Raw genomic sequence first — 20,469 nt, 5'->3', positions numbered from 1 at the left:
ATTAACGCAATTCTGAAGTACATTAGAGGAATGTAGAAATAGGGCTATGAAATAATCCCTGTGAAAGTTCGACCATAAGATCCTCGTCGGAAATAACTTTCCAAAAATCATCTGCAGAATAGTTATTCTCTTTGAAATACTTAGGCAAAAAGGTAATGTGACTGCTGACAGTGAAACAAACAATGATGCAAGCTGAACTGTTTACCACAGATGCATGTAACATTATTACTATACTTTGTCTTCAGCGCATCAAGCTTTATACGGAAGAAATTAGAGGTTATTAATCTTGTATTGCAAGCTGATGGATTCGTTATCGTTTCTTAATAATATTCTCGGGGAATAATGTCCTTTTATGTTTTGAAAACTTTTCCTTCCATCAGTTATGAAATCGACCCCATGCTGAATTTTCTAACAATGTGTATGCCTCTTTTACGGAAAGACGGACATGTATTTTTGTCGATTTTTTTCTGAATCTTGTGCTCCTCTTTTAGCTGCTTTATCAGCAGTTTCATTGCCATGAATGCCCACAAGAGAAGGCACCCAACAAAACCTGACCTCAGTCCCTTTAATCATCAAACAATGTACCAAATGATTTGCCTCAATAACTAAGTCAGGTCTTGTTTCAAGACTAAATAATTCTAGAGCATAAAGTACTGATTTGGAATCAACAATGCTATTTTCGACAAAACTATTTGATGGCTCACTAAGAAGGTCAGAGCTTGTATAATAGCAATTAGCTCAGCCGTGAATATGGAAAGATGTTTTCCAATAAAGTAAGATTTTTCAACTTTAAAAGCAGGGATATAGAAAGACGCACCAGCAGTTTTGTCATCAAGAACATATCTATCTGTAAATATATGGAGATGATTCTGATATATTTTTGCTATATGAATTCTGTCAGAACTTGTGATATTGATGTTTTCTTCCTTTTTTTTCAGAATAAGTGATATCAAAATCTGCTTTCAACATGTCCCAAAAAGGAAGATGAGTATGATGTGGTTTTGCGGCTAACTCTTTCATGTTAACATCAGATTCTTTTAACAGATTTGAAACGTAAGTTCCAACTGTTTCTTGTGATGAAATGGCTTTCGCTCTTTTAGGAAATTCAATGTCAGATCTTACTGTCAGTTCATCAGCAATGAATTTTTTTGTCATTGATGTGTATCTCACAGCGAATTTTGCTGTTGCTAACTCACGATGTTCATTTAAGGGCAGAATTCCGGCTGTTTTGTATGTTTCCTGGTTGGATGCATGAGAGGGCAATCCGAGGGCAATTTTGATAGCCTTACAGTCTGCACTTTTTGTAATAGCTATTTAAGTGCACTGAAAAATATTTCTTGTGCATAAGCTATCTTAGATCTTACAAGAGCCATGGAAAGATGAATCAATGTTTTTGTGTCTATTCCCCAGGGTAAGCGGCTTATAATTTTCATAAAATTGATACTTTTCCTTGCCTTTGTTAAGATGTAACCAAAGTGAATGTTCCATGTCAGCTTCGAAGTAAGATAAACACCTAAAATCTTTACCACCTGTTTATAATCAATGCCGTCACCAAGTAATTTTAAAATGGGTATGCTAGATGGGTTACCACCTGAATTAAACAACATCATACATGTTTCTTTCAGTTGACAAACCTAGACCATTTTCAAACATATAGTTTCCAAGGTTATCAACATCAGATTGATACAAACGACGCATGTAATTCTGTGCTCTTTGTGGGGTTGACTTTTTCAGATTGACACCCATCCACATACATATATCATCAGCATACTGTACTAAAACTACACGATTTGACAATGCCTTTGGGAGATCCTGAATAAGAATATTAAAGAGAATAGGGGCTATGACTGAGCCCTGTGGAATTTCCATGTCAAGTTTATGTGGCAAAGAATAATGTGTTCCCACCCTTACTTGAATAATTTTATTAGATAAAAAGCTGTTTATATACCCATAGAGATTACCAGATATTCCCAATGATTTCAGTTTGTATGACAGACGTTTGTGCCAAACCTGATCGTAGACTTTTTTTTACGTCAAAAAACCTTGCTAGGACACCTTTTCTGTGGGCAAACTGACGTTTTATTTTAGTTTCAATCTTTACTAGGTGTTCGACCGTTGATCTTCCTTTTCTAAAGCCAGCCTGGTTCACTGGAATGATATTGTATTTTGCACAGTAAGTTAGTATTCTCAACAGGACTATTTTTTCCATTAATTTACTGACATGCGAGGTCAGGCCTGTAGCTATTTTTTTTAAATTACGTTTAGCTTTTCCTGCTTTTAAAACTGGTACAACTATTGCTGTTTTCAATATTTGTGGTACAGTTCCAGATATCCAACATTTCTTATATATTTTGTGTAGGAAAACGATACATTGTTTCGGAATGTGTTTTAGCATCTCATTAGATAGTGCATCGATGCCAACTGAACGTTTTTTTGTTTTTTTTTGTATTGCTAAGGGAAGCTATAGCGGTTTGTAACTCATCATATGTAATAGGAGAATTAAACCACAAGTCATTCTGCGGAATGGGATCACTGTATAAAGCACCATTTTCTTCTCTGTCTCTATGTGTTTTACATGCAGGTGATAAGCCTTCGTATTTGCTATTTTTCGCAAACATTTCAACAAAGATTTCTGCCTTTTCCTGATCTGATAGAAACTTGTTTTGTGAGTCATTTGATATTTGGCAACCTGGTAACTTTATTCCATTTTTCATTTCTTTAATTTTTGCCCAGACTTTATTAAAGTGTTTATGATCTGAAATTTCTTGTGAACAAAATGATGACCAATGATCTTTTTTTAGCTTGGGCTACTGTCATATTATTTTGAGTGTTTGCTTTCTTCATTTCTTTTTGATTTGGGGGCTTAGTGTCCGTGAGGTAGTTATTAAATACTACTTTTTTTTTAATTAACTGCCTTTTCACATGTATCATTCCACCAGATATTGCCTGAACGGTCACCTGACTTCACAGCCTTTACTTTTGGGATCAACACAGCTGCTGATAACACCGCTTCTGTAAAATTTGAATACATTACATCTACACTCTCATTCTCAAGTTGTTTTTTTTCAAAATCGTGAAAGGTAAGAATGTTTTGAAATTTTATTTATTTATTTATTTATTAAGACTTCTTGCTATAGCGCATATTCTTGAAACTCTATGCGCTTTACAATAGCACTAAAAACATTCACTCAAACATCCCCACACAAACATATGCATATAATTTGAAACATAGGTAAGAGAGAACAATTAAAAGAGGTCATGTCAGTTGATTTAATCAGGAAATGCAACAGGTATATATATATATTTTAAAAAAAGAAGAAGATAAGAAGAAGATAAAAGCGAAATAATGGTAACAACAAAAAAGTAGACAATTGAAATTGAAAGAACACAAGCACGTATGCGCATACATATATACGTAGGTACATACATACATACAATACACACAACGTGCGCGCGCGCGCGCGCGCACACACACACACACACACACACACACACACACACACACACACACACACACACGCGCGCGCGCGCGCGCGCGCGTACGTACGCACGCACGCATGCACCAACAAACACAAGCCGCATACCCAGACACACTATTCACGCACTCACTCAATGACACACACACACACACACACACACACACACACACACACACAGACCCACCTACAGGTAGGCTACATACACATACGAACGCAGATCAACAATCAAATAATGCAAACTACTACGACATTACATAAAAAAAGTTCCTGCTAAGCATTTACCTGAAGAAACACCCCACATAACACACACAGATCAAAACTAGAAACATCAATAACAACAAAAGCACTACAGATGAACAACTGAGTAAGGCAAACTGCAACATTACTTCATAAAACAGTTCGTGTTAAGAATCTCTCACATACATATTTATACATTAGAAAACACACACACACACACACACACACACACACACACACACACACGTACCAACTCACCCACCCGCACACACGCAACACACAGACACAAGCTCGCGCGTGTGGGCGTGCAAACACCCGTTACCACCTCTCCCTCCCTCCCACCTCCCCTACACACACACCACAACCACACACCTCCATTTCATTTCATGCAACATTGAATGACTGTCTGAACAGGTGCTTCAGGGCAGTTTTAACTCACTCAGTACGGCCAGTCCTCTCTTCTCCTCTACACAGACCCCTCGGATGTCCAGTGGGTGTCTGAATGACCCAACCTTTAGCTTCCGTCGTCAGAATTGTAGTATTCTTTGTCAACATTCACCTCTTCAGTATAAGAGCCTTCCGCTTGCAATATTTTGATGATGGTAATTGGGGTGAAACGCTGTTAACGTCGTCTCTTTCGCCGTTCGTATGGAGAGAGTTAAACTGAGGGGGTTTCAGAGTGACGAGTTGTGAGTGGAAGCTGGTTCCAAACAGTTGTCGCAAAGTGAGAAAAAGATCGCTTGCCAAAGTCTTTGTTTTGATTCGAGGAACAGTAAAGGTTCTATTGTCTGAAGAAAAGCGGAGCTGTCTGGCAGGGGTATAGACATGAAGGAGATCAGAAAGATAGACAGGAAAGTAAGGATCAGTGAGAGAGTTGAAGCAAAGAGTGGATGTTTTATGTTGTATTCTTGCAGAGACTGGGAGCCAGTGAAGTTGTTGAAGGAGTGGCTGTACGTGTTCGTGTTTTCTGACTCTGAAGATCAGTCGTGCTGCTGAATTTTGAACCTTTGAAGTTTGTCTAGGAGGTACTGAGGAATGGCAGAGAGTAAGGAGTTACAGTAATCAAATTTAGACAGAACGAGAGAACAGACGAGAGTTTTGATTGCATCAGAAGTGAGAAGATGGCGAATGCTACTGATTTTCCCGAGTTCGTGGTAAGCAGAGCGACATATGTTGGACACATGTTTTTCCATGGACAGAGTGTCAGAAAAAGTTACCCCTAGTTTTCTTGCAGCAGATGAGAACTGAATGTTTGTGTTACCAACAGACATAGAGGAGGGAGCAGAGTCAGGTAATGGTTTGTTCTGTGAGTGAATCAGGAGGACTTCAGTCTTGTCATCATTTTGCATTTGCATTTTTATAGCTATATTTTGGAATTATGTCGACGTTATTATCAGGCTGGTTATCATCACCAGCTATTGTAATGATGATAGGTACATGGTCACTTCCCAATGTGTCTTGATGTGTTTCTCAGGTACATGATGGGACTAGCTCTGGGGATATTAGTGTCAGGTCAATTGCTGTTGGTCTGTGTTTAGAGACGTCAGGAATTCTAGTAACACTACCATCATTTTTAAGATAAAAGTGATATTTTCTATTAACCAATTGCTTGTCACAGTTTTACAGTCATTTTCTCAGAATGGAGCGCGAGCATTGAAATCACCCGCTATTACCCATTTACCAGGCTGTTGTTCTTGTAATGTTCTAAGCCACTCAGTATTTCGATTGTTTGGACCTTTCGGAAGATAAACGGAAAGTACGTTCAGAACTAGCTTGTTACTAAATTTTACTGTAGCTGCACAAGAGTGTATGTCAAAGCTTGCAATAGATTTTGAAACAGGAGACTCACATGGATTATACTGTAATTCCCTAAGTATATAAATAGCAGTACTTATCTTCTTGCCCTCGTTTCCAGTTTCATCTACTGGTGGAAAATAATAATCTGGAAGTTTGGGAAGCTTACATGCACTGATATTAAGTGACTGCAAAATTAAAACGTCACACTTACTTGATGCTAGAAATTGTTTCAAATAGGCCAGGTTAAATAGAATAGATCGGCAGTTCCACTGGAGTAGCCATATTTGTAATCGCGTTTGCTTTTTCATTCCTAACGATCTTTCCTATCAAACAGGAATATAATGCTCTTTATAATATAAATGTGTGTGTGTGTGTGTGTGTGTGTGTGTGTGTGTGTGTGTGTGTGTGTGTGTGTGTGTGTGTGTGTGTTAGGATTGTGTGTGTGTGTGTGTTAGGATTGTGTGTGTGTGTGTGTGTGTGTGTGTGTGTGTGCGTGAGAGAGAGAGAGAGAGAGAGAGAGAGAGAGAGAGAGAGAGAGAGAGAGAGAGAGAGAGAAATAGGTAGGTAATGGGCGATACTCTGTTAGCAACATAATCAACAGGCAGTGGGTACAAAGCCAGTGGATGTGCACGGTAAGAGAGAGAAACTAGACAATTACAATTCTAGACATACCTGTATTATTACTATCATTCATAACATTACATCCAATTCGCCATGCATTATTCGTTTTATTATTCATCATCTTTCACATTGTTTCAGACACACTGAAGACCATTTTTCATTGCTAAAATCTACGCAAATAAAGTGTTGGTGAAAGCAAAGAGTTATCAGACTTATTTATGACAAAAAGAGATTAGAAGACCAACATGGCCAACATACCCTGTCCCGCACCTGACTGTGACACAAGCTGGCCTGCAAACACTCTGGTGGAGGTGCTGACCCGCCTCATCGATCTTCATAGTGCCTCTGCCCACCGAACGGATGCGCAACCGACCACTACCATGAAAGCCTCACCCGAGAAGGTTCCCACCCCGTCATCTCCGCAGCTGGAACTAGCGAGGAGTGGGCTTACTTTGAGCAGAGATGGTCAGACTATAAACAAGCCACTCGTCTCACGGCTAGCAACGTCGTCTTCCAGCTTCTTGAGTGCTGCGACGAGACCCTCAGAAAAGATCTCACACGCACGTTCGGCGCACTGGCCTCCAGCAATGAGCAAACGGTCCTCAGTAACATTAAGTCCCTGGCTGTCCGCCAAGAAAACGTCATGGTCACTCGCGTACAACTACAACAGATGCGCCAGGACCGGGACGAACCCGTCAGGGCCTTCGCTGCCCGTCTTCGAGAGCAGGCAGGTGTCTGCAATTTCAAGGTGGAATGCCCCACAGAGACCTGCCATACCATGATTGATTACAGCGACGTCATAGTCCGTGATTTTCTCATACGTGGATATGAGGACGAGTAGATCCACCTTGATATCCTGGGTGATTCCAAACAGGACATGACCCTGGAAGAAGCCCTGAGTTACGTCAAAGCAAGAGAAAGTGGAAAACGCTCAGCCAGCCAGCTCCTGAGCCACAGCACCACCTCAACCACTGCTGCCTCCAGCTCATACAGGCGCCAGGATCGGTACCGTCTGGCCAACAAATCCAGTGAGCCCCTTGATACACCTGCCCCTACCCCCTGTAGTCACTGCCGAAGACACATCCACGGACGTCGTGTTCAGGAACGCATGAGGATATGCCCCACCTACAACCACAAGAGCGCAAAGTGTGGCATCCTGCACCATAATGAGAGTGTCTGCCGCCGACAACGCCGTCCCCAGCGACAGGCTGAAGCCAACGCAGCTGACAGGGAAGACCTCGCAATTGCAATATTCAACAGCCTATGCCCTGTGGTCGACCTCCCTGGTGAATCCTCTACCCACGCAATAACTCTTGACCACTGTATGTACAATGAACTCTGCGATGCCTGGGTAAAAGGCTCTTCCAACTCCCACCCCTTCGTTACTACCTTCTCAAGCCAGGCACCCGGTTTGTATGGACAGACCAGCTGAATAGACTCTCTGGGGAATCCAAATCACTCATCATCGACGAGATCCAAAGAGGTGTGGAGATCTTTGACAACGCCAAGCCAACCTGCCTGGCCACTGACTGGAGCAAAGACGGCATTGGCTTCTGGCTGATCCAAAAACATTGCACATGCTCTTCCTCCCGCCCCTTCTGCTGCAAGTCTGGCTGGAAGATCACCCTGGTTGGGAGCCGCTTCACGTCAGCAGCAGAATCTCGCTACGCACCAGCGGAGGGCGAACCACTGGCAGTTGCCGATGGGTTGGACAAAGCATGCCACTTCACCCTTGGCTGCACCAACCTCATTGTCGCAGTTGACCACAAACCTCTCTTGAAAGTATTTGGTGACTGCTGCCTGGACGACATCCCGAACCCTCGATTGCACAACCTAAAACAAAACCTACGGTTTAACTTCAGCATTGTTCATGTACCAGGCACTCGCCATGCAGCAGCTGACGCTGTCTCACACCACCCTGTCAGACAACCCACACCACTGGACCTCCCAGACGATGTTGCCGCCATGACCCATCCAACTGAGCCGCTCACCCACCCATTTCTACCGCATTCTTTCCTAGCAACCATCCGCTCTACCGGAGATGACAACACTACAACATGCTCTCACAACGACTACATTTCACTGGTTACTGAGATCGTCCAATCTGTCACACGGGACATGATCCGCATTGCTACTGCCAGCGACCCAAGCATGACCGAACTCATGGACGCAATCGAGGACGGCTTCTCAGAGGACCGTTCCAAAGTCCCCTCAGAGCTGCGGCAGTACTACCAGTTTCGTGATGGACTCACCAGCTTCGATGGAGTTATCCTGTACCGTGACAGGGTTGTCATTCCTACCTCTGTGACACTCAGAGCATCAGGGCGTGACAGAAATGTGTTCCAGAGCAGAGACATCCTTTTTTTTGGCCAGGCATGACCCCAGCCATCACTGAGATGCGGGAACGCTGCTCAGCCTGCAACCGAATGGCACCTTCACAGCCAAGTGCACCCCCACGTCTCCAATGACTACTGCCTACCCATTCCAAAGCCTGGTTGCTTCCAGTACCGCGGCCACCACTACCTCGTGGCTGTGGACAGATACAGTAACTGGCCTATCGTGGAGGAAGCTTCAAATGGCGCAGCGGGACTTATCACCGCCCTACGCCACATCTTTGTGACGAATGGCATCAGCGATGAGCTGACATCTGATGGAGGACCAGAGTTTACCTCTCGGCAAACGATCACCTTCCTCCACAACTGGGGAGTGCACCACAGAATCGCTTCGTTGCATTTCCCCATGACAACTGCCGCGCCGAAGTCGGTGTCAAGACAGTGAACGCCTCATTACAGACAACACTGACGCCAATGGCTCCCTCAACACTGACAGTTTCCAGCGCGCAATGCTACAGTACAGAAATACCCCTGACCGGGACACACACTTGTCCCCAGCCATGTGCATCTTTGGCCGCCCAATACGAGACTTTATTCCCATCCATCCCGGCAAGTACCAGCCACACTCCACTTGGCGTGAGACTCTGGCTTCTCATGAAGAAGCCATGCGTAACCATCAAATGCGTGATGCCGAACGGTTGTCAGAACACACACGCCCACTTCCATGACTGTCGGAGACTGTGTCCGAATCCAGAACCAAGTTGGAGCTAATCCTACCAAATAGGACAAAACTGGTGTCATCGTAGAAGTACGCCAGTTTGATCAGTACGTGGTGAGAGTGGATGGCTCAGGACGAGTCACGCTGTGCAACATAAAATTCCTCTGGAAGTACCAACTGGTTGTTCCCCGCACACTACTCATGGCCTCTGGACCACCTGCATTTCTGATGCCAACACCAACGATGAGACAGCCTTCTCAACCCAGTTCAACAGCTCCTCCTGCAGCTACACCACTGACGCCTCAGGCCTACCCAACGTGCCCACTTCCCAACGCCAAGACCACCAAGACCGGGAACTTGTATCCACCACTACCCCCAAGACCACCTCGACCGGGAACTTGTATCCACCACTACCCCCAAGACCACCTCGATCGGGAACTTGTATCCACCACTATCCCCAAGACCACCTCGACCGGGAACTTGTATCCACCACTACCCCCAAGACCACCTCGACCGGGAACTTGTATCCACCACCTACCCCGAAGACCACCTCGATCGGGAACTTGTATCCACCACTATCCCCAAGACCACCTCGACCGGGAACTTGTATCCACCACCTACGCCCAAGAAGACCACCTCAACCGGGAACTTGTATCCACCACCTATCCGCAAAACCACATCGATTGGGAACTTGTATCCACCACCTACGCCCAAGACCACCTCGATCGGGAACTTGTATCTACCGCCAACCCCCAAGACCACCTCGATTGGGAACTTGTATCCACCGCCTACCCCCAAGAGCACCTCGACCAGGAACTTGTATCCACCGCCAACCCCCAAGACCACCTCGATTGGGAACTTGTATCAACCGCCTACCCCCAAGACCACCTCGACCGGGAACTTGTATCCACAGCCAACCCCCAAGACCACCTCGATTGGGAACTTGTATCCACCGCCAACCCCCAAGACCACGTCGATTGGGAACTTGTATCCACCGCCAACCCCCAAGACCACGTCGATTGGGAACTTGTATCCACCGCCAACCCCCAAGACCACCTCGATTGGGAACTTATATCCACCACCTACCCTCAAGACCACCTCGACCGGGAACTTGTATCCACCACCAACCCCCAGAGCCACGCCAATTTCCCCCACCTTCACCACCTCATCTCCCTCAGGGCATGCCACCAATGGTCGTACCCCGAGAGCCTTCCAAGACCACACAACGCCCCTGGCCTCGAAGAGTGGCCCTTGCCTGATGCAGCTGATCCTCCACCCGGCAATCGCCACGTCCGTCGCTCCGACAGACTGGCAAAGACTGGCACAAAAGCCTGACGCACAACTGACACATTGCTCCTTGATTGTCACATCGCCAATGTCAACTAACTTTCTCATATACTTACTGTTCCATTTCCTTTAACCATTCCCCTCATTACACTACGTGTTATCAGTCTTCCTCGCTTCCCTCCAAAGACTTGGGGACGGCATGGAGGATTACATCTCAAGATATACCTATATCACTATCCTTCATCACATTACATCTAGATAATCACTATCATTCATAACATTACATCCAATTCGCCATGCATTATTCGTTTCGTTATCCATCTTTTTTTTTCATTATTTCAGACACACTGAAGACCCTTTTTGTCATTGCTTAAATCTACACAAATAAAGTGTTGGTGCAAGCAGACAGTTGTCAGACTTATTTAGAAAGAGCAACAGAAATACAGAAACAGAAAGGAAGCGTTTATTACTCACTCTCAGTGCAGTCGATGAAAATTACAGTGAACAGCATTCCCAGCATTGTGCATGAAATCATGTTCTGGAAACCAATCAATAAATATACAATCATATCAATCTCTCGCCCAATCAATAAATATACAATCATATCAATCTCTCGCTTGTTAAAGAAACACAGAAGCAAACGATGACAATTATCTAAATGTCCATTCAGCAATAAACCCCTTCGAACACGGAGGCATTACAAACAATCATGAGCACAATTCAAGAAACTGGCACACACATATCTCACCACCATCTCACGTCTCCATCTCATCGCACATAACCATGCATTTACCTGCAAGCAAAGCATGCATGTACTCGTAAGCACAACATTCACATACCCAAGAGCAAATCATGCACGTACACTCTTGCAAAACATGCACGTACTCGCAAGCAAAACATGCACGTAAGCTCATACAACGCACTCACAATTTCCTTCCCTCCCTCTATCTTCACCCCCACTCCCCCTCGCCCCCCAACACACACACACACGCGCGCGCGCGCGCGTGCGCGCGCACACACACACACACACACACAGAAGGACAATGGACCATCTTAACAGAAAAAGCAATAAGACACTCAAAGAATGAGTAAACAGACAGACAATTAAATATCAAGATTAGAATCACATTCCCTTCAGTTCACTGCGAGAGAGTAGCAGAGAGGAGAAAGAGAGAGAGGAGGGAGGAAGAGAGAGAGGAGGGAGGGAGAGAGAGAGGGGGCAGAGGTAGGGAGGGAGAGAGAGGGGGAGGAGAGAGGGGGGAGAGAGAGGTGGGGGGAGAAAGAGCGTGGGGGGGGGGGGGGAGATAGAGAGAGAGAGGGAGAAAGAAAGAGAGACTGAGAGAGAGACTGAGAGATGATTTATTCACTCAAGGCCATAGCCCCATATGAATGAAGGGCGATAATACAGTATGCAGATGTCACCATACTATCAGTAAACATTCACCATTTTCACAATTAGTTAAAGAAATTATGATAATACCGTTTCTCTTAACTTAAAAGCTCTGTGTAAATACAATGCGAGATTACGTATGACACCATCATCATATGATGATATCAATAAACATAATTTAAACAAACATGGACGTTCATAAATTTTCTTTGGAATAAATCTTACGCGAAATCCATGCAACACAGGACACATCAAAACAAAATACACTTCATCTTCATTTGACAGCTTGCACAAAGGACACGTTTTCTCTGTGTGACCAACAATCTTATAACGATATCTGTGCATATGAATTTCAGAAATGCCAAATCTAAATCTTGTTAATAAAACTCGTAGATATCTTTCCATGTTAAACAAAAGATAATTCTTTACTAAATGTGAAGAAGTATGAGATCTGTAGAGACAGAATCTATCACTTGACTGAATATGATTTTCCCAGTTTTGCCATCTACAGTCTATCAAACGCTGACGAAAAAGTTTCAGAAACATATTTTCATTACCTACTCCTTGATATTCCCAAACATATCCAAAGCCCAGTTCACAGAGACAAGTTCGTATATTTGACGCCCAGTTGTTTTTACCTCTAGAATCTAAATCATACAACATATTATAGGATTTACGTGGCAGTCTGTTTTCATTCATTTTTAGTAATTTAAACCAATATCGAACACATCTAACTGCAAAATTTATATAGATTGGATGTCTGTTCGTCTCACCGTATACTAAATCGTTAGGTGCCTTCATTTCAACTCCTAAAAACTTTTTCAGTCCAAATAAATGAACGGACTCACATTGTATTATAGCATTTTTAGCTAGACCCCATAATTTTGAGCCATAATGTACGATGGGCTGTATCTGAGTATCGAAAATCTTAATAGAAATATCCAAAGAATTATTGTTTAATGAAAAGAGTTTCTTCATAATATGTAACAGCACATTCTTTGCTCTGCTTGAAAGATCCCTGCATGCAGCTACAAAACTCAAACGAGTAGAAAATAGAATTCCAAGATATTTGTAAGCATTGACAACTGGCATATCAGTACCACCATACACCCACCTTTCCCTTGCTGCCAAATAACCACCTTTCCTAAAAAACAATAATATTACTTTTATCTAGATTAACATTTAATTGCAATTTAGTAGCTGCATTTTTTAAGTTATTCAATTGTGTCTGTAGACCAATAGCTGTCTCCAAAAGCAAAACAATATCATCAGCAAGTAATAATATAAACAGTTCTATAAAATCAATTGTGAATCTCGCACCGTGTCTTCCTCTGTCTATCACTTCTAAAGCCAATACATTTATGAATAATGAGAACAAAATAGGACTACAAACATCTCCTTACTTTACTCCTCTAGTGCAATTGATATACTCAGTAAGTTTGTTACCACACCTAACTCTTGTTTTGACAACATTGTACATACTCTTTATACATTTAAAAAGCTTTTCTGTTATGCCATGTTTTGCCAGAACTGGCCATAATAAATTTCTATTGATAGAATCAAAAGCTTTCTCAAAATCAATAAATGCTACGTAAAGTTTACGATTAAGAGAAAACTGTTTCTGAACAAATGCCAAAAGAGTAAACATGTGATCAATTGTTGAATATCCTCGTTTAAAACCAGCTTGGTGTTATATTGTTATATTCTACATACTCCTGAATCCTATAATTAATAATTGCACTGAATACTTTACTGCTGATATCAGATAATGAAATACCTCTATAGTTATTAGTGTTATTTATGTCACCTTTCTTGTAGAGTGGTAAACTGATTGACTCACACCGATTTTCAGGAAAAATACCCCTATCGAATAAAGCATTAAAGAAAGTTGTCAAAAAAAGTATAAACTGATCACATGGTGATTTAAAAAATTCTCCAATTATCCCATCATGACCTGCAGCTTTTCGATTCTTTATTTTTTTAAGTGCAATTAAAATTTCTTCTTTACATATTGGACATTCATAAACTCGTTTTCCACTTCAGGTAAGCTATGATCACTGATATTACAATCAAAATCTTTATCTAACAAGGCTTTAAAATGTCTAAACCAACAATCTACAGATGTGTCATTCCTAGGCTGCCTCTTTTTGGACGAACTGTTTTTTTTTCATACATTCCCAGAATTATTTTTGATCTTTAACAGATGCTATCAAATTGTCTAGTAAGCTTTTGTTATGCTGTTTTCTCTTATTCTCACATAGATTTTTATATTCTTTTCTAGCTCTGACATACACAGTATTATCATCCTTATCTGAAGTTCTACGAAACCTTCTAAGTAACCTGCGAACTTTTCCCTTTTGACATTTACACTCCTCATCGAACCACCCCTCTTGCTGTTTATTATGTCCCACACTAAAAGTTTTCTTCATACAAGTTGCACATTCTTGAATACATTCACTGAACAATTTTAAAGCGTCATTTATATTCACATCAATGAGATCCAAAGCCATTTTCAATTTATCATTAATTTCTTTCTCTGTCAATTTACTATGAAATTCCTGCCTAAACTGTTCGTTCCACACAAATTTTTCTATTACATGTATGGTATCACAATCATTACTTTTAACTAGGTTATTATTTGAAAAAGAAATACGACACTCAAGAGGAAAATGATCAGATTCAGTTCGATCAACAACACATAATTCACATACATCATAAACAAGTTCATAAAAGTCATTTGACAAAAGAAAATAATCATTGACACTTCTTCCATTTTCGCCTGTATATGTATAGTGACCATCCTGGTCACCGTTACGCATTCCATTTAATATTAGTGTGCAGTGCACATGTTTAACATTGACTTAACATATACATTTATGTGTGTATCCTGAGAATTACGATTACAATTCATTGAGCAACTTTTATGATAAGATCCAATACTGTCATTCGATGATTGTGAAGGAGAGATATTAGAAGTTCTTCTGTTAAGATCGTCACACAAAATTATATAAACATCACAAAGTTCTAACAGCAAATTAGTCAATCTTCAAGTACAGATATACCATGATCATAATCAAAATAAGCATAAAAAGGAGAACCATCTGGTGGTACATAAGTACATACAAAGAGAACATCTTTCGAAAATCCAAACAACTGTTTATCAATAATAAATGCACATATATTTTCATAATTTATTTGTAGTTTTCTTATTAAGGGACGAAACTCATTCCTAAACAAACACACAGTACCACCCGATTTCCTCCCTTGTCTAGTAGATTTAATAGCTGGTTTATAATGCATTGAAAAACCAGGAAATAAAGCTGTTTTACTTTTTTTTCAAACGTTTCAACAATGCATACGAAGTCAAAAGACGACACATATATAGAAAAATCATTAAACATGAACTTAGAACGCAAACCATTAACGTTCCAAGAAAGAAAGGAAAAAGATCTTGAACTATTTACAGCCAATGGGTTCGAGGGTCCGGGAGACGAAAAAGAGTTACTATTTACAGAATGTTTCGTGTTTCGATTTCCTTCCGAGCTGGAATGCACCCTGTCCTTTTCCCCCCTTGGGCCAACATCCAATGCACGAGAAACTTCAATGAGTTCTCGTTTTCTAACTGCGCATTTCCACACCATCGTAAACTTTTGTTCCCTGAATTCCCACGTGCTTCATTTGAAATACCCGGGGAATCGCGTGAATGAATCGAGGAAAATTTATGTGTCAATATTTCTTTTGTAACCATATCAGAATTGTCCACCTCTAAATCATAAAAATCACGAAGCTGGCCTTAAAGAAAGAGAGAGAAAGGTAGAGAGAGGGGGGGGGATATATATATATATATATATATATATATATATATATATATATATATATATATATACAGAGAGAGAGAGAGAGAGAGAGAGAGAGAGAGAGAGAGAGAGAAATAGGTAGGTAATGGGCGATACTCTGTTAGCAACATAATCAACAGGCAGTGGGTACAACACCAGTGGATGTGCACGGTAAGAGAGAGAGGAAGAAGAGAGAGAGGGGAGAGAGAGGGAGAGAGAGACAGAGAGGGAGAGAGAGAGAGGAGAGAGAGAGGGGGGAGAGAGAGAGGGAGAGAGAGAGGGGAGAGAGAGGGAGAGAGAGACAGAGAGGGAGAGAGAAAGAGGAGAGAGAGAGGGGGGGGAGAGAGAGAGAGGGGAGAGAGAGGAGAGGGAGGAAAAGAGAGAGAGGAGAGACAGAGAGAAGGAGAGAGAAGTAGGTGGGTAATGGGCAACATAATCAACAGGCAGTGGATGTGCACGGTAAGAGAGCGAGAGGGAGAGAGAGAGGGAGAGGGAGGGAGAGAGAGAGGAGAGAGAGAGGGGAGAGAGAGGGAGAGGGAGGAGAGAGAGAGAGGAGAGAGTGAGAGGAGAGAGAGGGAGAGAGAAAGAGAGAGAGGGAGGAGAGAGAGAGGGAGAGGCGAGACAGAGAGGATAGAGAGAGAGAGAGAGGAGAGAGAGAGGAGATGGAGAGAGGAGAGAGAGAGAGAGAGGGAGAAGGAGGGGAGATGGAGAGAGGAGAGAGAGAGAGATGGAGAGAGAGAGGAGATGGAGAGAGGAACTCGAACTCGAACTCGAATAGTTTAATCAGTATAGGCCATGACCCCTTCTGAAGGGGGTACAGTATTTGTAAATAATTCACACACATTTTCAGAGTAACTCATTGAAACAGTAATATACTGACAGAAGACATTACAAAAGCAGTTACTTAAATCAGCTAAGCATAATGGTGCGTCTTTTAAAAGCTTTGTATAAATACATACACACATTCCTTACTATTGGTTCTCTTCGAGATGCCAAAAGCAATGCAGTCCGGAACAGGGAAGGATCCTGATAATACTTTTGTGGAATATACTTTATACGTAAATCACGATAAACCTGACAACAGAGCAGAAAGTGTTTTTCATCTTTATTTTCGTTATTACACAGAGGACACAATAAATTCACACCTGTATACATTTTATAACGGTTATGATGTACCATGATGTCCGAAATTCCACATCTAAATCTTGTCATAAAATACCTTATATGTCTGTCAATATCAAGCAGTAGATATTGTTCACACTTTACAGATGAATTAAATGTGCTATAAAAAGAATATCTATCACTGCTCTGCACATGTTCTTCCCAGTTTTGCCATCTATTATCAATCAGTCGTTGACGAAGTTCTTTTAAAAAGACATTTGTGTTTTCAACACCTTGATTCATCCATACAAAACCGAATCCATTTTCAAACCAAAATTTTCTAATACCAGAAACCCAAGATTTTTTACCACGTAATTCCAAGTCAAATAACATTCTATACGCTTTATATGGTAACCTTTCTTCACTCATACGTACAATCTTTAACCAGTATCTAACACATTGCAAGGACGAATTTATATATATTGGGTAACGACCTGTTTCTCCATACACAAAATCATTTGGTGTTTTGATATGAACCCCCCAAAATTTCTTAAGAGCAAATAGATGAACGTTTTCTATGTGTATAGCAGCTTTGTCTAAACCCCATATTTCAGCACCATACTGAGCAACTGGTTGTACTTGGGCATCAAACAGTTTTAAGAACACAATTAATGACTTATTATTCAACATATACAATTTTTGCAAAATACAAAACAAGGCATTTTTTGCTCTACTTGCAAGGTCCTGACAGGCACATGTAAAGCTTAGGCGAGTAGAAAAAAATATTCCAAGATATTTGCAACAATTCACAATAGACATGAGTTGACCATTAAAATACCATCTTTCTCTTGCTGCCAAATAACCACCCTTCCTGAAAACCACAATATTACTCTTTTTCATATTAACATGAAGTTGAAGTCTGGAAGCTGCATTGTATAGGTTATTCAATTGAGTTTGAAGACCAACTGGGGTTTCAGACACCAAGGCAATAATATAAATAATTCAATGACATCAGGAGAGAGCGTTGCACCATGTCTTCCATTGGCAATTATTTCTAAAGCTAATTCGTTTATGAATAATGAGAAAAGAACAGGGCTACATGCATCTCCTTGTTTAACACCTTGTGTACATATAATATAGTCTGTAAATTCATTACCAGATCGCACTTTTGACTTAACAACATTGTACATGTTCTTAGTACATCGATACAGCTTAACCTTAATACCGTTCTTTTGAAGTATTGGCCAAAGTAATTTTCTGGAAACAGAATCAAAGGCTTTTTCAAAATCTATAAAGGCTACGTACAATTTACGATTTAATGAAAACTGTTTTTGTATAATGGCTAGAAGTGTAAACATCTGATCGACAGTTGAGTAATCTTTTTTGAAGCCAGCTTGATATTCACCGGTGATATTGTTCTCTTCTACCCATTTTTGCAATCTACTATTTATAACTGAACTGTACTGGGAGAGAGAGGGAGAGAGAGACAGAGAGGGAGAGAGAGGAGAGACAGAGGGGGGAGAGAGAGAGGGAGAGAGAGAGGGGAGAGAGAGGGAGAGAGAGACAGAGAGGGAGAGGGAAAGAGGAGAGAGGAGAGAGAGAGGGGAGAGAGAGAGAGAGGGGAGAGAGAGGAGAGGGAGGGAGAGAGAGAGGAGAGTCAGAGAGAGGGAGAGAGAAGTAGGTGGGTAATGGGCAACATAATCAACAGGCAGTGGATGTGCACGGTAAGAGAGCGAGAGGGAGAGAGAGAGGGAGAGGGAGGGAGAGAGAGAGGGGAGAGAGAGGGGAGAGAGAGGGAGAGGGGTGAGAGAGAGAGAGAGGAGAGAGTGAGAGGAAAGAGAGGGATAGAGAAAGAGAGGGAGGAGAGAGAGAGGGAGAGGCGAGACAGAGAGGAGAGAGAGAGAGAGAGAGAGAGAGAGAGAGAGGAGAGAGGAGAGAGAGAGAGGAGATGGAGAGAGGAGATAGAGAGAGAGGAAGAGGGAGGGGAGATGGAGAGAGGAGAGAGAGAGAGGGAGAGAGAGAGAAGAGAGAGAGAGGGAGAGAGAGAGGGAGAGAGGAGAGAGAGAGAGAGAGAGGGAGGGAGAGGGAGGAGAGGGAGAGAGAGGAGAGAGGGAGAGGAGAGAGAGGGAGAGAGAGGAGAGAGAGAGAGGAGATGGAGAGAGAGGGAGAGAGAAGTAGGTGGGTAATGGGCAACATAATCAACAGGCAGTGGATGCGCACGGTAAGAGAGAGAGAGGGAGAGAGAGAGGGAGAGAGGAGAGAGAGAGAGAGGGAGAGAAGAGGGAGAGAGAGGAGAGAGAGGAGAGAGAGGGAGAGAGAGGAGAGAGAGAGGAGAGGGAGAGAGAGAGGAGAGAGAAAGAGAGAGGAGAGAGATGCGAGACAGAGAGGAGAGAGAGGGAGAGAGGAGAGAGAGGGGAGAGAGAGGGAGAGAGAGACAAGAGAGAGAGGGAGAGAGAGAGAGGAGAGAGAGAGAGGAGAGAGAGAGAAGTAGGTGGGTAATGGGCGATACTCCATTAGCAATATATGCAACTGGCAGTGGGTACAAAGCCAGTGGATGTGCACGGTAAGATTCAGATTCAGATTCAATTTCAGATTCATTCATTTTAGGGCTAGGCCCCTCATGAAGGGGAAGGTGAATTGAGAATAATCATAATAACAAATATAGACACAAAAAATTAAAACAATGCAACTATGGATATATCAGGTTAACCAGGGACATTAAGAAGTAAGTATTTCCTCACATCTAAAGGCTTTGCAGACAAATTTCGCACAACGTCTGGGTCTGTACAAGACAATAGAACCAGTTTGAAGACAGAAAGACAGACAGAGACAGACAGATAGCATAGCATGATGACTTATTTACTGCTAGTTTTGGAAAAAAAGAAAACAAAAAATTGTGGGGGTGTATCAGCATGTGTGCGTGAATGGGGGTGGGAGTTGGGGGTAACAAAAGATGCAAAACTTCATCAGGCAACAGCTTCGTTAATTGTCTTGAGAACTATCAACGATCTATCATCTATTTGAATAACGTACCTCCATCATAGATGAGACGTTGCATTGACTTGTTTGGATTTTTTTTTTTTTTTCTATCCAGCACACGATGTCTGTTGTTATGGTCACAGTTCTGGTACTTTCGCGTTAATATACTTTGGTGTCATTTCGATTAAGAAACAGTTGTAGACCAGCTGACTGCAAACACACGTCTTTATATTTTCCAAATCTGTTAACGTTTTGGTGTTACACAACTGACAACCGCAGTTCCTCTGCCTCAGATTGAGTCGACGTTCTCTCTCATACACAAAAAGCAGTGACGCTGACTGACAGGCAAATCCCGATGTGCGTAGACGACCATATGTGGGATCAAAGCAAGCCTTTGGCGATAGCTCTTCTCATTTGAGTTAAGGACTTAAAGTACGAGGGTCAAACACACTCGTCGGAATAGAATGAATACTCCAGTAACATATAGTGAGCGTACACTTGTCACACACTGGTAAGGTCAATCTCAAGCCTTTCACATTCCTCCTCTTCAATGCAGGGAGAAGAATATCTGAAACCCGCTACTGGCAGAAGAGAAGGGGTCAACCCGTTGTCGGGTATAATTTTTGCTTTGTTTTGTTTTGATAGCTTTATTTTTTCATTTATGTATTCACTTTTTGGTGTGTTTATTTTG

At 42.1% G+C, this 20,469-nt stretch overlaps 1 protein-coding gene across 3 annotated transcripts in view; it reads left to right on the top strand.

Annotated features, from left to right (window-relative positions):
- LOC143277326 (uncharacterized) overlaps window positions 1-20,469 on the top strand; it is a 329,350-nt gene that overhangs the window by 78,489 nt on the left and 230,392 nt on the right. The window lies entirely within an intron of this gene.

Source organism: Babylonia areolata, chromosome 34, assembly GCF_041734735.1.
Source record: "Babylonia areolata isolate BAREFJ2019XMU chromosome 34, ASM4173473v1, whole genome shotgun sequence".
Lineage (NCBI taxonomy): Eukaryota > Metazoa > Mollusca > Gastropoda > Neogastropoda > Buccinidae > Babylonia > Babylonia areolata.
The sequence above is the reverse complement of the archived record's forward strand: the minus strand, read 5'-3'. Positions and strand labels throughout refer to the sequence as shown.